The sequence below is a fragment of the Sciurus carolinensis genome, chromosome 12 (genome assembly GCF_902686445.1).
Source record: "Sciurus carolinensis chromosome 12, mSciCar1.2, whole genome shotgun sequence".
NCBI lineage: Eukaryota > Metazoa > Chordata > Mammalia > Rodentia > Sciuridae > Sciurus > Sciurus carolinensis.
In genome coordinates, this window is record NC_062224.1 from 68,485,952 (window position 1) to 68,504,199 (window position 18,248).

General features: G+C 45.1%; 1 protein-coding gene across 1 annotated transcript in view; it reads left to right on the forward strand.

The window, feature by feature from the left end:
* Positions 1-3,361: 3,361 nt before the first annotated feature.
* Tlr5 (toll like receptor 5) overlaps positions 3,362-18,248 on the forward strand; it is a 29,099-nt gene continuing 14,212 nt past the window's right edge. Inside the window, exon 1 of the mRNA XM_047521619.1 lies at positions 3,362-3,973. The gene's annotated coding sequence lies outside the window, so the exon portion shown is untranslated. The remainder of the gene's footprint in view (positions 3,974-18,248) is intronic.

An 18,248-nucleotide genomic window follows, 5' to 3' on the forward strand; every position in this document is an offset into this window, starting at 1 on the left:
TTTTACTTATCTTATTTTGCAACAGGGTCTCCCTAAAACAACTGAAGGCTTGGTTTAGTTGCTGAGGCTGATCTTGAACTTGTAATCTTCCTGCCTCAGCCTCCTGAGTCATATCATCATCTTTTGCCTACCACATCTGCAGCATCTGCTCCCAAACGTGGGAGTTTCCAGGCAGAGGTAGATCTCTATGTATTGTAGCATTTGTTGAATAACCATTTGTTTATATGTCAACTCCTCCACTGGGCTGCAGTCTCCTTGATAGCAAAAGTCAGATCTTAATCAGATTTGTATTCCTGGCAAGAAGCACAAGGTATATAGTGGAAGCTTAATATATGATTATTGAACAAATGATTGACTCTGGGAAGTATCTAATAAACCTTGATATTTGTATTTTCCTAAATCTTGTTTCGCTTATCACTTTTTAATATAAATACTCTTTGATGCTTATGTCACCAAACTCATTGAGTTTACTTGTATCCTTTAAAATGAAGATTGCTAGTATCATTCATTCCCCAACAAATATGTATTGGGAAACACTTATCAGATTCTAGATTTAAGGTGAGCCAATCAGGTATGGCTCCTCCCCTTATAAGGCTTACAGTCTATTAAATCTATAACTTTGAAGAAAAGACTGACCTTGAGTCATAAATGTATCAATACAAAGTTATAAATAGAAATGAGAGTTGTAAAGAGAACAGGCTACAAGGAGAGATATAATTTATATATGAATGCTCCCTGACTTACAATGGAGCTGTGTCCCAATAAACCATCACTCACTGAAATATCATGAGTGGGAAATGCACTTGATACATCCAATGTATTGAACATCAGAACTCAGGAACACAGAACACTGTAGGTTATTGGTTGTCTGCCCTTGTGATCACATGGCTGACTGGGAGCTGTGGCTTGCTGCCATGGACGAGCATTGCAAAAGTACATTGTACCAAATATGGATAATCCAGGAAAATATACAAACTCAATTCTCAAAGTATGGCTTCTACTGAATGCAAATCACTTTCAGACCATTCTGAATGCAAAAAAGAAAAAAGAAAAAAACGCACAAGGATACCTACCACAAATCAGGGACCATCTGTAGAAAGTTTTAGGGAACTTCTCTTGAAGACATGATGTTTGAGGTGCAGTGAAAGGCTGCATAGGTGTGAACCATGCAATATCATGGGGAAAGAGCATTCCAGCCCATGGGAGCAGCATGTGGGAAGACCCTAAGCAAGCGAAAGGCAGCTGGTGAGGTTAGCCTGGGAGGTGGGAATGGAGGGGACACAAAAATTGAGAAACTGTCAGGGGACAGACTGCAGGACTTTCATCTGGAATCTGGATTTTATCAGTGTATAAGGAAGTCGCTGAAGGTTTAAAACAGGAGACTGACATGAACCTCTGGGAGGGATCTTCCTGTGAGCACCATGTTGTGCACTGCAGATGTGGGAGCAACTCTGGATTTTAGTGGTGAAAAAAAGCAAGAACCCCTCTGTCCCTGATCAGCAAAGCTTTAGTCATCAGCTCCCACCGCTGAACCCACAGGAGAAAGATAATGGAAGGTCACTTCCAGGGTCACACATGAGAAGACCTTAGCTGTCCTGGCTATTCAGGTGGAAGTAGTCATCTCCCTAGGATGATATCTCATCCATCAGGACATGAGACATGCCAGGTAGACAGGTTCAAAGGGTCCTTCCAATTCTAACATGAATCTAGGAAGCCCAGTAACTGGAATCAGTATCCAAAGCCAGGTGCCACACTTGGCAAAGGCTTTGGGTGGTCCTGGGAGGCCACAGCACTCCTATGATAAGCCTGGCCATGCTGATCGGGCAGTGTCCTCCTACGAAGGGAGTAAACGATGGCCTGCATGAAACTCTCTCCCATCTTACTTTGATTCTACTGACAAAAACAGGAACATCGGGTTTGCCCAGCAAGGTGTCATTTAGGTCATGTCCTGGCAGCCTGTGACTCCCAGCTTTCACCATCCCCTGGTGCCCTTATAGACCTCACCCCTCTACCCTGCATAACACCAGAATGTAAGCACCCTCTTCAACCCACAACTCCCCACACGAGGTTGGGGGAGGCAGGAAGTAGTTTCATCCTCTCTGCATACAGACCTTTGAGAGCTACTTGCGGCAATTTGTCACTCAGCTTCAAGCTGCCAGCCAAGAGGGGAGCTGAGAAGACTCTATAATGAGATCCGTGTGCTGTAATTAAGTGCCAGGCTTTGTTTTACACCTGTCTTTCCCACCGTGCTGATCATATCACCAAGATCCCCCAGGCAGTGAATGGGGAGTGGGAGTCACTCTGTGATTGCATCCCAGCTCCCAAAGGCAGGTAGAGGGAAGGGTCCTATCTGTGTACCACCCGGCTTCCCCCCTTTCCCAGTCTTACTCAAGTCAGTGCCATTTCTGCCCTTGAACTGAACTTCACCCCAGAAAGTCACTCCACCCCTTTCTGATTAATCTCCTCTTTCTAACCTTTGGGTTGTACCAGCCTCCAGGGAGTCCTTTCTTTCCTTTGACATGCCCCTTTTCCTGAAAGTGTGGCAAATCCCAGCATCAGAGGGAGGGTAGGAAAAGAAAAGAGAAGTTAGGACAGAAGGAACCCCAGGCTCATAGGACACAAAGGGTCTGTCCTCTCTTGCATTCTGCAAACAAAATAAGAACTTCCTTCCTCAAACCACCCCAGCTCCCAAACACAGTAGCATCTGCTGACCGGAGTCTGTTCTGAAGATCTTCACATTTTACCCTGAAGTGGTGCAGTGGAAGGAGCACTGCCCTGGGAGTCAGCATGGACGGAGTTCCTCCTCCACCTAAAGTGCCTTTGGACACTTTAGGTCTTCTGACAACGCTTCGGGGTCTGCTGAAGTGTTGGGTTGCTCCTCTGTACGACAGGAAGAGGAAGGAAAGGGGCAGTGCTGGTCTGGAGGATCTCGGTGGGCATATCTGGGGTCTACAGGGGCCGCCGCAGGACCTCCGCGGGCTCCCCGCAGCCCTTCCCCTGGATGCAGGGCGCCAGCTCCCCGCGCCACAAACTTCCGAGCTTTCTGCGTTCTCCCTCGACACGTGGACCCTTGCCCCGTCCCCGCAGGGTCACTGCCGCAGGAGCCCGAGGTCTCCCATTTAAGGAGAAAGCTCAGAGGGTACAGGGCAGAGGGGACGAGGCCAGGTCAGAGGGCGGGCTGGGTCGCTGGGCGTGGCTTTGGTGGTGGGCGGGGCCTCCCGCCTGCGAGGCCTTCGGGAGCCCTGATAGGTGGCCCGGCTTTGCCGTGGGAGGAGCGAGCCGAGGTCGACTCGCGCGGGGATTGTCCAGGGAGGTGAGCGTCAGCAGCTGCAGGAGACCGGGAAGGCCGAGTCGCGCGGGGTTGGGACACGGATGCCTTTGGCGGTCGGGCGCCTCTGCCTCTCCTCCGGCCTCCTCCTGGAGCTGGCCTGCGCTGTTTCCAACTCTGTTCCCTCAGCCGAACATCCCATCCCTGAATGGCACTCTGCACCGCGATACTGAGGGAAGTGGGGGTCCCTTGACCCAAAGTGGAGAGGGGAAAGTGACACGTGGATACCCTGTGCCCAACAGGCAGGACACGAAGAAACCTCGGCGGTGCAAGCAGGTAATTCCCACGCTTGCCTTGGAACAGAGCCATTCTTTCTTGGCAAGCTCTCACATTTTCACCTTAGTCCCCACCCTGTGGAAGGGGCCCGGCGACTTGTCCAGAGGCAGCTTTCTCCCTGTCCTCTTGTAAAGGAAAGACACACAGCCTCTGCTAACAGGGCCATGGAAATCCCAGAAAGTCCCTAAGATGTTCCACAAAAGGCCTTAAACATCCAGCCCCAAAGTGCCAGGTGGAGCAGCCTGGCAAAGACTCCACAGTAAAAATTGTTGGCCTTTATGTTGCAAGAAAGAAAAATGTCAGCCTGTGAAGATAATGGCCCAGTGGCTCTGCGTCTGTAAAACCAAAATTGGGAAGACATTTTCTGAGGTGGGTTTGGGACCACATTGTGGTTTGGTTGATTGACTGTCCTGTGGGTGAGGTACTTCCAAAGAAGACTGCTTGAGGCCACGTTGAGTGGAAATCCATGATGGTGGCTTTCTCCCAGGTGTGGATTAGCTTTATTGTTACCTAGTATTTGGGACACATCAGCCCAATATAGTTAACTATGAACAGCTTAACCCCAGTAACCTTCAGATACTGTTGCTGAGCAATGACCCAATCAATGCAATGCCTTGTTTGGACATAGAGTGCATTTGTAGTCTGTAACACTGTCCTCCTGCTCAGTGCCTGGAAGAGGGTGTTGATTACCTGCTGGACAGGCACAGTCTTGAAAGATGCACAGGCTCTTGAAAGATGCATTTAGTTTGATCACTTTTCTCTGCATTTACTCAGGCTCTGAACAACCCATCCAAGATCTCCTGAACTCTTTGACTCACTTCACCTTATTCTCTGGGAAAGAAAACAATGGCCAGGAATTTCCCAGAGCACCATGCACAGTCAATCAGAAGGAAAACCCTGGAGGAGAGCCCTGGAAAAAGTTCTGTGGGGCTAGATGCTAATCTTTCACTTGCCATATTGTGGAGAGGATCCAGGGGGGTCCCAGAGGAAGGGCCCAGGCCAATGCTAATTACCAAGCAGTACAAAACCAGTTCATATTTTAAACAATGCAGTGATCATGCCCACAGGTTTAATTATCATCCTGATAGGCACTTACTTCCATCCTAAACAATGGCAAGGATCACCCCTTGAGACATTTATTCTTTGAGCAAAGCAAGCTTTCTGATTCCATTTTCTGAATGCAAAACCAATCCTGTCAGGTCTTGAGTTTTGTTTGAGGAGGGAAGACACCTCCCAGGGAAGGCATGTGCAGCACAGAGCCTTCTTCGTTGATTTCCACACATCTGGAAATGTGAATGTGCTCAGTGTTAAATCAGAATAGTTCTTTTTGGTCACATACTTGGATAGCAAGATACCCTGGAACGTCCAGTAACTGATTCCAGATGTGTTTATTTCATACTTAATTGTGGAAAAGAATGCAGAAGGTAGATTTCTGAATCCGCCTGAATCTCTGACTCTTCAGTCAGGTCTCTGAATTTTTGGTGATTTGAAGTTCTGGCTTCATAGTCCCCTAATGTGTAAACCACAATCTATAATGTGCTCAGCTCTGTGAGGCAAACACAAGTTTGCCTATTGTTCTGAATCCTCCAGGTGTAGGTGGGAAGGTAAAACCAGCACCCACGAGACAATTAGAGAGCAATTAAGTACAAAATTATGTGGTATCATCTTGTAGTTCAAAGATAAAGTCAGTGTAGGCTAGAAAATGCAGAGAAGACTTCTAGGAGCTAGTTGGTCTTGAGCTCAGTGTAGAAACCACAGCCAAAGACTGAACCAGAGACAAGCATGGAAACCCCAGAGTAACAGGAAACTCAGGACAAGCAAAGGCACTTGCTGTCCACAGATACATTCAGAACTCCATGGCTCCCTTCCCAACTCCATCTCTGGTCACTCTTTTCAGGTTCCCATCCTGCTGTACATGACCTTCCTGTACGATTCTGACCACACCATTTTCCTGCCCCCTCCCCGCTTTTTTTTTTTTTTTTTTTTTTTTTTTTTTTTTTTTTTTTTTTTTCCTTTCTGCTTGCTCTCCTGTGTTCAGGATGCTGTGCTGGGGGAGCCTCTAGAGTTTTAAAGCATGTCAAATACTAACTTCTGCAGTGAAGACTTCCCTGGCTGGCCCCTACTCTAGATTTCATGCAGAACTGGAGAGTGTCTCCCTTGTCCTTCATTGCTCCTTGCATTCTTATCATCCTGTTGAATTTCTTATCACCTGTACTGCCCATCGGAGTTGAGGGGTCTTTGCCCCACTCAGGCTGTTACCAGAGTCCTAGGGTATAGGTCTGGCTTTGAGGGTCCCAACAAACCAGGTCCAGGCACTTGCCCCAAAAAATAAACAGAAAAGGTAATAATGAAAAACTGGGGGAGATCTTTAACCAATATGACCATATTCAGAAGGCAAAGTGAGATTCAGCATCTCAGTCCTGACTTTGGTGTATTGACAGAAACTTTAAGTTTAAACAGATGAACTGGGGCAGTGGGTGAGAGGTATGCAGAAATAAGCAGTCTTGGCCAAATTGTGGTCTGGTTGGTTATTCTGTCAGTTCTTAGTCTGTTAAGTGGCTCCAGAGAAGTCATTATTGCGTGATAGGGCAATTGCCACTTGCTGCTCAAGATATCTATCGGTTCTGTGATCTTGGAAGGAGGAATTCAGTTTCCATGAGATGATTACCTCTGCTTGGGGAGAGGACAGTCTCATTCTGGGGTGAGCTGGAAGATGCAAGGCAACTACTGAAGACTTGTAGGCATTACACCAGGGGTCTGAAACAGGATGCTGCAAATCTTGCCCCAGTCTTGAAGGAGAATGAGGTAAGTTAGGTAAATTTAGGGTCAATAAACCTTATATTACTGTTTTTTTTTTTTAAGATGAACACTCCTTAAATGATTATCTTGCCAGTGCGCGGATCTGAGCAGATCATAAAGTTGAAGGTAATAAAGGAGACAGATACAAAATGAAGCCAGGGATGCCAAGCTTTATCCTGTTTTTAGTTACCCATAAAGTATCTGAAGGAAGTAAAAAGCCACTGCTTTTAGCAAAATCAGCCTCTGCAAGTCCCTTTTATAAGGCAGGGCTGTGTTACATCTGGGGAACCCCTGAGCCTAAGGTAGTGTCTGACACATAGGAGGCATTTGGTAAATGAGCCTTGATTGAACTCCAGCCGTATAAAGGGAAGATCAAAGCTCCCACTTCCTTGGAGCAGAAGGTGTGAGATGTGTTATTGAAGATCTAAGACTGGATAAATTAGGTGGGGCCCATTCCCAGAGCCCTTGAGGAGTGTGAGTTTAATGCAGTAGCAGTACTCAAAACCCCCTACCACCCTCAGAATGGAATTCTAGACTGTTTTTGATCTGGCCTCAGCATGTCCTGTCCAGCCTCAACTCCCACCTTGAACACACACATTGGCCTTCTGAGCTACCCCAGCACAAGCAACACCCCGGCCTGGATTTGCTCTTCCCCTTTGGCCAGACCATGCTGCTTAGAAGTCTCTGCCAGGACTGCACACTGCTGTTCCTACCTAACACTGGATCCTTGGAACTCCTGGTCTACATCCCCTGTGTGTAGAAGACTTGTGCATCCTGTGTGCTCCAGAGTACCCCAGGCACATCCTCCAACAGTAATTATCACACCCTTTTGTGCTGCAGTGACATGGCTGTCTCCCTGCTGGTGACTGTGGGCTCCTTGAAGGCAGCTAAGGGTTTATCCTGGGTGTTGCACCATCAGCTAGCTTCAGTCCCAAGAGATGGTTTCCAATAAATATGTATCACCCTGGGGTGACAAAAATACAAAAGGAAGGACAGATCTAGAGACATATGAAAGGGGCAGGGCAGGGGAGTAGGATTTGGTGATTAATTAATTAATTCTGTAAAAAGATTAAAGGACACAGCAGGTAGAGGCAGAATCCCACAGGGATCAGATTCCTGGTCTGGGAGAAGTCCACTTATCTGTCTCTGAGTTCCATGCAAAAAAGTTTTTATTTCCTGTAGGATTTTCAGAATGCAAAATGTTTTATCACTTTGAGACATAGTGAGTTTGACTATACAACAAAATATCCAAATGGATGTCCTTTGAGACCAGGAGAGGTCAAGGCTGAGAGAGATCTTGGGGAAGGAGTGGGCATGGTCCATCTTGGAGAGCATATGTGGTGACTGAGGGAAGAAGCCAACAGCTGAGAACCCCTTGGAGATGAAAAATGCCCAGGCTAGAGGGAGTAGGAGATGGGAAAATAACTTGTGAGAAATAGAATGATGGAACGATAAAAGGGAAATCATGGAAGCCAAGAGAAGATATTCTGAGAATAGTTGGCCAAAACTGTCTGATGCTAAAAAAAAAGAAATATAGGAAGAAAGAAGGAAAGAAAGGAAGAAAGAAAGAAAGGGAATGAACAAGGGAGTTCCCAAAAGAAAGACAGAAACAAATTTCAAGAGAGCACCCCTGTAGGAAGCCAGAGCTCAGGGGTTAAAAAGAGGCTATTTAGTAGGAAATGGAAACACTGGGAAGAGGTTTTGGGCTTCATATCTGAGGAATCTGGCCATGAAAGAAAGGATAGATTATTTCTCAGAACGGAGGGAAAGTAGCTGTGTCAAGAGAAGACTTTCTGTTCATTTTATAAGGGACTGATGTCTAAGTTTGCATGCAGAAGGAATGTCTAAGTTTGCGTGCATGTTTATTCTGAAGGAATGTGGGTAAATTCTCCTTTTCATATCGATTATATTTCATTTAATTTCTTTTGTTTCCCTTGCAAGTATCCCATAGAACTTTCTGGTATATTTCCAAAGTCATGGTATCACTAAATCTAACCATTGGATGTTGTGATGCCAAAATGAAAATATTCCTGACCTGTGTTAAACTTCTCTCAGATGTCCCATGCTTGGCTTTCTTTCATCATGGTGGTGGTCATTTTTCCCTTTACTGTACACAAATTCATAAGACCAGTAATAGCAGCAAATACACACATAGCATTTACTCTCAGCCGGACACTGTCCCAAGTACCTGTGGGGGTCAATGGTAAACCAGTGTTCTTCAGATTGAACATGTCTGTCTTTAAGCCCATGAACTTAAATCACTACTCTAAATTCAAAATAAGTAAGTTGGTATTTTACTGTAAATTCATGTTCATGTTCCTGAAACTTCGACAATTTTCATAATCCAAATGCTACTGACAACATGACTTGTCCAGAGTTGCCAAACCATTAACTCTCCAGACCCATTTTCGTTGTTGGACCAACTTTAGTAGTCAATAAGTAATTTAACAACTAACTAATAATCTATCATGTGCAAGGTATTGCAAGAGACCTGGAAATCTGAGCTGTATCCTCTATCTCATTTGCTCTTCCTCATCACTCCAATTTGGAGACAGGAAAACCCTGCCAGGATTTGAACTCAAACAGCCAAAAATCAAGGCAAAATCTAATGCCACTTTCATCCCTGAGTGTTTTATGATCTGAGATTCCTCCTCATCTTGCTCAGAGGTGAGTCCACGTAGTTTCAAGGCTACCTTTTATTTTCGTTGCCAACATGTTAAATTAATAGATGGTGAGTATTCATCTCTAACATGAACATGCTTAGATGTGCAAAAAAAAAAAAAAAAACTGATCCTAGATACTGACTTAATATTTCTTTGGCATCTTCATCTCACTGGACTGGGATCCATAGAACTACCTCAGTTTGTATCACAATTGCTGGTTCTCACATATTGCCAAGATCTCAGGGGCAGGACTGGGAGGTGTTTCCTGCCCTGTTCTCCAGTCCACACAAGAGGGTGCTCTTGCCCTAGCCCCTTCAGTTCCAGCAGGTCTGTTGCTCCAAGACCACAAGTCTAACTTTCTGAAATCAAGCCACAGTCCCTCCTGGGACCTACAGACATACTTTGTTCTCCTGTTTCTCCCTTGTCCAACTACTCCCCTTCTTCCTGTACCTCCTGGCAAAGGCTGTGTGTCCGCTCCCTACAGCTTTGTTTAGGAAATCAAAGCAGAAGAATCTGCAAGGTATTTCTGGGTACGGTCCTGCCACTTGCCTGAAGGTGAAAATACAAGAAGAGGAAAAACAAGTTTTCTAATCTCAAAATATTTTCTAGCCACAGATGTAGTTCCCTTTCAGAGTAAATTCTTAAGGAAGAAAGAAGTTGCTATTTAAGGCTGGGGTATATGTTATAGGTACGTTGATAATGCTATTTTCCACTATATTTTTCAAGATCCTTGGTAACAGGCTTGCAAATTTGCCAACATGGAGATGAATGTTGTGCTCCAGGGAGGATTGACTGGTCTGTGATTTCTGTCATGATACTCAGCAAGTCTCCTTAGGTAATCTTAGAGTTCACAAGGATGTGGAAATGCTGCCAGTTCAGATTTGCCATTATACACATGCAGAACCTGAGGACAAGAAAAGTTAAATTTGTCTGAGAGGCCCTGACGGTGTCCAGAGGAGGACCCAGATTTACTATTACCCAGCCCAGCGCTCCTGCCAGGATCACGTGTATCTTGGGAGTAAACACCACCAGCAAGTTGCAGCCAAGTCACTCGCTGACTCCCCGCCCTCAGTCAGAGTGCAGCACAGCCGCCTGGACAACCTGCCCAGGCAGATTTCACACATGATAAACCTGCTCTGGAGAGCAGTGCCTGGGCACATGATAGGGACCTGTGCTTCCTCGGGGGCCTTCGCCTGCTCCTGCTCACAGTCACTCAGGCACAACCACTGAAATCATCTTTCCTCTTCTGCACCTGGAGGCTCTCAGAGGTCCTCTTCCTTCTTAACCTCTTTGAGGCTCACCTTGCAACTGAGGCATCTGTGTCAGCTGCAAAGCCAACATGATTTCATGTGCCTAAGGAACTTAAGAGAAATACAGACTGCAGATCCTTCCCAGGACTCTTCTCCAGTGCTTTATAATTTCCCTTCCCACTTCCATTCTCTGCATATCACTGAGCACAGTTGAAAAGAGATTCTATTCTCCTCTGTTCACACTCCCCACCCTGCCCCAACCTCTTTCAATTTACATCACAGTCCAGATTATTTCTGCTGCTCCTAGCAGGTTGTCTGTGTCATTACTTTCAGGGGTGCTACACTGGACTTCCCAGCTCCTGTCTCTGCAGCTCCCTGACCTTGCAGTTGCCCAGCTCTCCTGGCAATTCACTTTGCCCATCAACACACCAGGTTTAGCTGAGGTGCATTTGGGAGGCTGTCAGAGCCTGCAATGTTAATTTTCTAATTGAGAAGATGAGCACAGATTGAACCTGAAGACAGGTAGAGATGTTCAATTCCTAGGTGAACTATCTTTCCCTGAGGATTTTGAATGTGTTATGCTAGTTGTTCACTTTTCATAATCACTCAGATGAATTTATTTATTTTAATCAGATGCCTTAACACTGTGCTAATAAGTTTATAATAAGCAGACAAAAGAGAAGCCACTCTGTGCCTAACCCATTTCAGTTCTCAACATACTGTTTTCAGATTATCGCTCCCTTGGTTGCTGCTGTTTTTGTTGTTTTATGATGCTGGGGACCACCACCAGACAATATTAAAGAAAACAGAGGAAGCTAGTACATAATTTCCCATGAGTACTTAAAGAGAAACACCAAATCACCCCAGTGTGTCAAGAAACCCACTTCCTTCTCTCACTGTTCCCCTTCAGTGGTTTTAAAAGGAATGCCTTTCTGGTGAGGAATAGTTGCATAAATGATGGCTTTCTACTTAAACAAGCAAGAAATATGAGAGGATTATGTAGCTAACTGGGTTCTCCAGTTTGGACACTGGAGGGTCCTCAGTAGCTGCTCTTTGTGTTGCTGGAGGAAGTAGAAACTATTATTGTTGCTGTTTTACAGATGATTTAGACTTATGCACTGAGGGCTGCAGTACTGCCCAATCTCACACATCTGTTACATTGTGGAGCTAGGATTTGAATCCAGCTATGAGCAGCTTAGTTGTCATTTTCATCTCTAAACTCACCCCATTATGCAAGCAATACAAGCCTCCCAGTGGAGCCCAGCACAGCCTCTCCCACCCCAATTCTACCCTCTGTGCGCCCCCTGCTGATCTCCAGGAGAAGCGCTTCTGAACCAGAGGAAATGACCCCAAGCCCTCCTGTTTTCTTAGCTCCTAGTAAAACAGTGGGACCCTTCTAGCTCCCCATCTTCTGAAATCCCAAATGAGTCCTCTCTGAGGTACTACCTGATGTTTCACTCTCCAGGGCTAAGAAGAACTGGGGAGTGAATTCAGTTCCTCTCAGAGCTGATTGTGCAGCATGAGGCAGCCCAGATGAGCAGAGGAGCAGTGAGCACCAGGCAGAGAGCACATCTCTAGGCCCTGTCCACTCGGTGTGTGGTCAGTGGAGCGGCAGCATGGTCACCATGTGGGAGCTTGTTAGAAATGCAGGTTCTATGGCCCCACCCAGAACTGACAGATGGACATTTCTCCTTTTTTTTTTTTTTTTCCAACAAGATCTCTATGTGATTGTAGTGCAAAGCGCCCACTGAAGCTCTGTATGTGTTTTGCAGTGTATTCAATATTGATTTTGTTTAAAAATCACAACGACAAGTTTTCAACTGGATTCAAATCCTAACTCCACGATTTAATAGATGGAAGACCTTAGGCAAGAGCTTACTGTGGTGAGCATCCATTAAATCATCTATAAAATGATGAAAAGCAAAAGTGTTCAAATCTTCAACTCTTGGGACACTCTCATCCTAAATCTGAGACCCAATAATTGTGTGGTGTCTCCTAATATCGCCGTGATTTACCTAGTCCTACTGCTTAGAAATGTCAAACTCTGGTGGTGACCTTAGCTCTATTTTCCCCCAGAAACTCACAAGATCCTTGAGTCAGCAGTTCTCTGCTCACTGGAGAGTAGAGACAGTGGAATTGTCTTGTCCTTGTGCTTGAGCCTCAGAAACCAAATGACCATGGAAATGTCATGAAAGAGACTTCTGGGTCCTGGGGGGCAACTTCCTCACCACCACAGAGAATTTTTTCCTCTCCCTGGAGTTATAAGAAAGAAATTTGCCCATCAGACTGAATGACTTAGACAGCCACCTTCTGAACCAGAGGTTGGGCCAGAGATTGTTCAAAATCTCTTCAATCCTGATGTTCTATGTGCCTCAACTTACAAAATGGTCTTGATCTTTTCTGATTAAAATTCCATTTAATAGAAACACACCTAAAAAGAAAATTGTCATATGGCACAGAAAACCACCTATCCACCTATGTAATGTTTTCTATTTCTTTCTCTTAGTTTCCTATTCTCTCTTAAGAAAGCAAAAACTCTTCCTCCTAATATATTCTCTCTCTCTCTCTCTCTCTCTCTCTCTCTCTCTCTCTCTCACACACACACACACACACATACACCCTCTGCCCCTAGAATGAAAATAACTTAGAAATCCCTCATGCTAGGATGAGGAGGTAAGTGCTTCTGATGAATATATATCTTCTTCAAAATATTAATGGGAAAAAAATTGCTGGGGATGTTTAAGTTGTGCCAAGTACTGCAGGGGCTCCCACATGAATAAAATTGAGTTCCTGCCCTCCAGATTGACAATCTAATGAGAGAGGCATAATGTAATAAAAATGCTGTCCTGGAGCCGTACCCAGAATATCAAGGGAGAGAGGCAAAGCATGCCTGGAGAAATGCGAGGACCATTTCATGGAAGAGCCGGCCTCAGAGCAGCCCTGGCAAGGGGCGTGGATTGGGATGAGCTGAGGAGATGTGCATATGCATCCCAAGCCCAGGGACTACCCAAGCAGAGAAATCAGGATGGAGGCCAAATTCTGAGAATGGCAGATTATATCTGAGAAACAAAGAAGCAAGGGGAAGGAAGTCTAGACACAGCAAGGAAGGTTGGCTGAGTTGAGGTTTCCCCTTTGTAAAGTGAGAGTGCAGGTTCTAAGGGGCCATTCCAGAATTAGGATATGGTCCCAGGTGGAGGGCCCCAGAGTAATTCTGAAGAGTTCTGATGTTGTGGGCATAAGGAGCCAGGGAGAATTTTCTGGTAGGAGTTTTGCTCTGGGAAACTCCCTCAGGTAGCAGAGTGAGGGATGCATTTGTCAGAGTTATACACACTGTTAGTTCTATTATGGTGACAAAATATCTGAGACAATAAACTTAATAAAGGAAAAGTTTCCTTTGGCATACAGTTTTAGAGATTCCAGTCCATGACTGATTGGCCTAGTTGCTTTGGGCTTGTGGTAAGGCAGCATATCATTGCAAGAGTGCATGGTAATGGAGAAGTTTTCAACTCATGGTGCCTGGGAAGCAAAGAGAGAAAGAGGAAGTGACTGGGATCTCAATATCCCCTTCAGTAACCTAACTTTTTCCTATTAGGCTCCATCTACTAAAGATTCCACCTCCTCCCAACAGTGCCACAGGCTGGTAACCAACCCTTCACCATATGGGCCTTTGGGGAACATTCGAGATCCAAACTCTATTGCCCACTCTGGGAGGTGGTTGCTTTAGGAATCCAGGCAGGAGACAATGGGGCCTTGAAGCAAGGAAGAGACAGCAGAATAGGAAGGCAGAGGAATCACTGCTGGAGATACTCAGAGGTGAAATTCGTAGAACTTGTTGCCAACTGCTTTGATACCGTCCTTGAAGCTTCTTCCTGTGGGGACTTAGGGAAGCCACCTTATTAGATTTTGAGGATATATATACTGAAGACAGAAGCAAGGGTCCTGTAACCAATGATGATTTTGAGGCAGTGTTTGACCAGTTCAAAGGGATTCAGAAACATCGGAGTCTACATGCTATGCATTAGGGGAAATGCTACAGATGCAGAAAAGGACATTTCAGGGTGTGTTCAGGGGAGGAAGGAAGGAAGGAGCTCACTCTCCAAAGCAGATAATATAGTACTACCAGGTAATACTCACTGGTATAATACTCACTGGTCAGAGGGGAGTGATGGCCCAGGAAGGAGAGAAGAGAGCAAGCGAGATGGGGCTGCTGTGCATGAGCCCAGATCAGTCCATCCAGGGGACCCAGAGAACCAGCAGACAGCTCTCAGCTCCTGGGCACCATTTCTTTTCTTTTTTTTTTTTCCTTTTTATTTTATTTTTATTTTTTTATTGTGAACAAATGGGATACATGTTGTTTCTCTGTTTGTACATGGCGTAAAGGCATACCATTTATATAATCATAAATTTACATAGGATAATGTTGTTTGATTCATTCTGTTATTTTTTCCCTTCCCCCCACCCCTCCCACCCCTCTTTTCCCTCTATACAGTCCTTCCTTCCTCCATTCTTGCCCCCCTCCCTAACCCTAACTCTAACCCTAACACTAACCCCTCCCCCCCCCCGTTATATGTCATCATCCACTTATTAGCGACATCATTCGTCCTTTGGTTTTTTGAGATTGGCTTATCTCACTTAGCATGATATTCTCCAGTTTCATCCATTTGCCTGCAAATGCCATAATTTTATCATTCTTTATGGCTGAGTAATATTCCATTGTATATATATACCACAGTTTCTTTATCCATTCATCAATTGAAGGACATCTAGGTTGGTTCCACAATCTGGCTATTGTGAACTGAGCAGCTATGAACATTGATGTGGCTGTATCTCTGTAATATGCTGATTTTAAGTCCTTTGGGTATAGGCCAAGGAGTGGGATAGCTGGGTCAAATGGTGGTTCCATTCCAAGTTTTCTAAGGAATCTCCACACTGCTTTCCAGAGTGGCTGCACTAATTTGCAGCCCCACCAGCAATGTATGAGTGTACCTTTCTCCCCACATCCTCGCCAACACCTGTTGTTGCTTGTATTCTTGATAATCGCCATTCTAATTGGGGTGAGATGGAATCTTAGGGTGGTTTTGATTTGCATTTCTCTTATTACTAGAGATGTTGAACATTTTTCCATATGTTTGTTGATTGCTTGTAGATCTTCTGTGAAGTGTCTATTCATTTCCTTAGCCCATTTGTCGACTGGATTATTTGCATTCTTGGTGTAGAGTTTTTTGAGTTCTTTATAGATTCTGGAGATTAGTGCTCTATCTGAAATATGATTGGCAAAGATTTTCTCCCACTCTGTAGGCTCTTTCTTTGCATTGCTGATAGTTTCCTTTGCTGAGAGAAAGCTTTTTAGTTAGTTTGAATCTATCCCAGTTATTAATTCTCGCTTTTATTTCTTGTGCTATGGGAGTCCTGTTGAGGAAGTCTGGTCCTAGGCCGACATGTTGAAGCTCTGGACCTACTTTTTCTTCTATAAGATGCAAGGTCTCTGGTCTGATTCCAAGATCCTTGATCCATTTTGAGTTTAGTTTCGTGCATGGTGAGAGATATGGGTTTACTTTCATTCTGTTGCATATGGATTTCCAATTCTCCCAGCACCATTTGTTGAAGAGGCTATCTTTTCTCCATTGCATATTTTTGGACCCTTTTTCTAGTATGAGAAAATTGTATTTATTTGGGTTTGTATCCGTGTCCTCTATTCTGTACCATTGATCCTACCTGTCTATTTTGGTACCAATACCATGCCGTTTTTGTTACTATTGCTTTGTAGTAGAGTTGAAGATCTGGTATTGCGATACCCCCTGCTTCGCTCTTTCTACTGAGGATTGCTTTAGCTATTCTGGATTTTTTATTCTTCCAGATGAATTTCATACTTGCTTGCTCTATTTCTGTAAGGTATATCATTGGGATTTTAATTGGAATTGCATTGAATCTGTATAGAACTTTTGGTAGTATGGCCATTTTGACAATATTAATTCTTCCTATCCAGGAACATGGGAGATCTTTCCATCTTCTAAGGTTTTCTCTAATTTCTTTCTTTAGTGTTCTGTAGTTCTCATTGTAGAGGTCTTTCACCTCTTTTGTGAGATTGATTCCCAAGTATTTTATTTTTTTTGAAGCTATTGTGAATGGGGTAGTTTTCCTAATTTCTCTTTCTGAAGATTCATCACTTATGTATAAAAATGCCTGGGCACCATTTCTGCAGGTCCAGGAAGAGGAAGGGGGGCCCCAGAGCAGGACACAAGCAAATTCATTCATTCAGCAGATATTTGCCAACGTGGTTCCTTCTGGGTGCTAGTGACAGGCAGTAAACCAAACAGAACAAGCAATAGAATTCTAATTTACAAACAGAGACGCAGGTGGGACATTAAATACCAGCTGAGGAGATTGATGGCAGTTGTAGATGAATTTCTAGAAGAAATTTAGTGAATGGTCTGCAGCTCAGGGAACCCCTGCACTGCATACGTTCCCTGCAGCAGGGTCACGTCCGTCCTGACAGGGTTTTCAGTTTCTGCAACTCCGGGAATTCGGCATGGACAGAGATTCTCATGATATCTCGCAATCCCACCCAGTGTGCATGGAACAAAGACTGAACATAAAAGGGGCATTTCTTACTGGGCTAGACATAATAGTCATGCTTGGTGTTATAGAATCATCGTAAACACTTAGAGATGCAAACAGAGCCTAATGAGACCAGAAAGCGTCAGTAAATAAATCAGCCCTTCTCCTGAGAGTGCACCAGTGCTCAGAAACCTAATGTGCTGATCTCAGAGTCCTGTTTATAGAACTGTAGGCAGTCGCCAGACTTTCACCCTGCTATGTTCGTCCTTGGTGTTCACAGAAGCTGCTAACGACTGCCTCTGCTCAGGGGTGTGATGTGTCTAAGTGACGGTGTGGAGCGTGCTTGCATTTTGCTTGTGTGAAGTCGCCTGTCCCCAGCCATGGAATGTTGTTTGCACAAGTGAACTGCCCTCTCTCACCACAGTAACCTTAACGTAAAATGCCGAGGCCCAGCCTCCCCTGCTTGACTCCAGTTTCCCTCCCAGTGGCGCTGCAGAATGCTGCCCCAGTACGGGTACAGAGCCCTCTAGCGGGCGTTGCTGTCCCAACACAGTCAGCCACACGGGTGGCCACTAGAGGGCAGCAGCACGCTCCCAATCAGGAGCAGGAGCTGGGCCTTCCTAGGCTGCTAGAAGCAGGAAGCAAGGTCAGCTGCTTCTGGGAGGGGCAACGGGTGGAAGCGCTCCTGAAGGAGTAAGAGAAAGAAGAGATTGGTGAAGTTGTGTTGAGGGCACACTTGAGTGCTGCATTTCTGTAAGGGCACCAACGCACATAACATGGACTGGCAGAGCTCAGCCTCCAGGTGTAGGTTCCAGGGCAGTTGTTTCTTTTTAATTGTTTTTGTTTTTGTACCCAGGATTGGACCCAGGCTTAACCTCTGAGCCACATTCCCAACCCTTTTTATTTTTTTGAGACAGGGTCTCACTGAGTTGCTTAGGGCCTCACTAAGTTGCTGAGGCTGGCTTTGAACTCATGATCCTCCTGCTTCAGCCTCCCAAGTTGCTGGGATTACAGGCATGCACTACCGAACCCAGATGCAGGGAAGTTCTGAGGCCATCAGGAAGGTGCCATGGTTCAGATAAGGGCATGAGAGAGCTGAGAGGAGAAGCCTGTGTTGAGAGAACTCGATATTTCAAAGTGGGAACCATGCCAGCAATAAATTACACAGAGATAAAATGGACCTTCATATGGACATTGAAGAGGACCAGAGAGGGTGACCTGCTGGGAGCCAGGGCCAGAGTGTTTTGTGATTAAAGGGAAGTGACCACAAGATTAGCAGATGATGACTGTGAGGTGGGCTGAAGCAGGACCACTGCACAAAACAGCTTGCACTGCCACAAAGGAAGATGTTTGACAAAGAAGATGATGCACAGC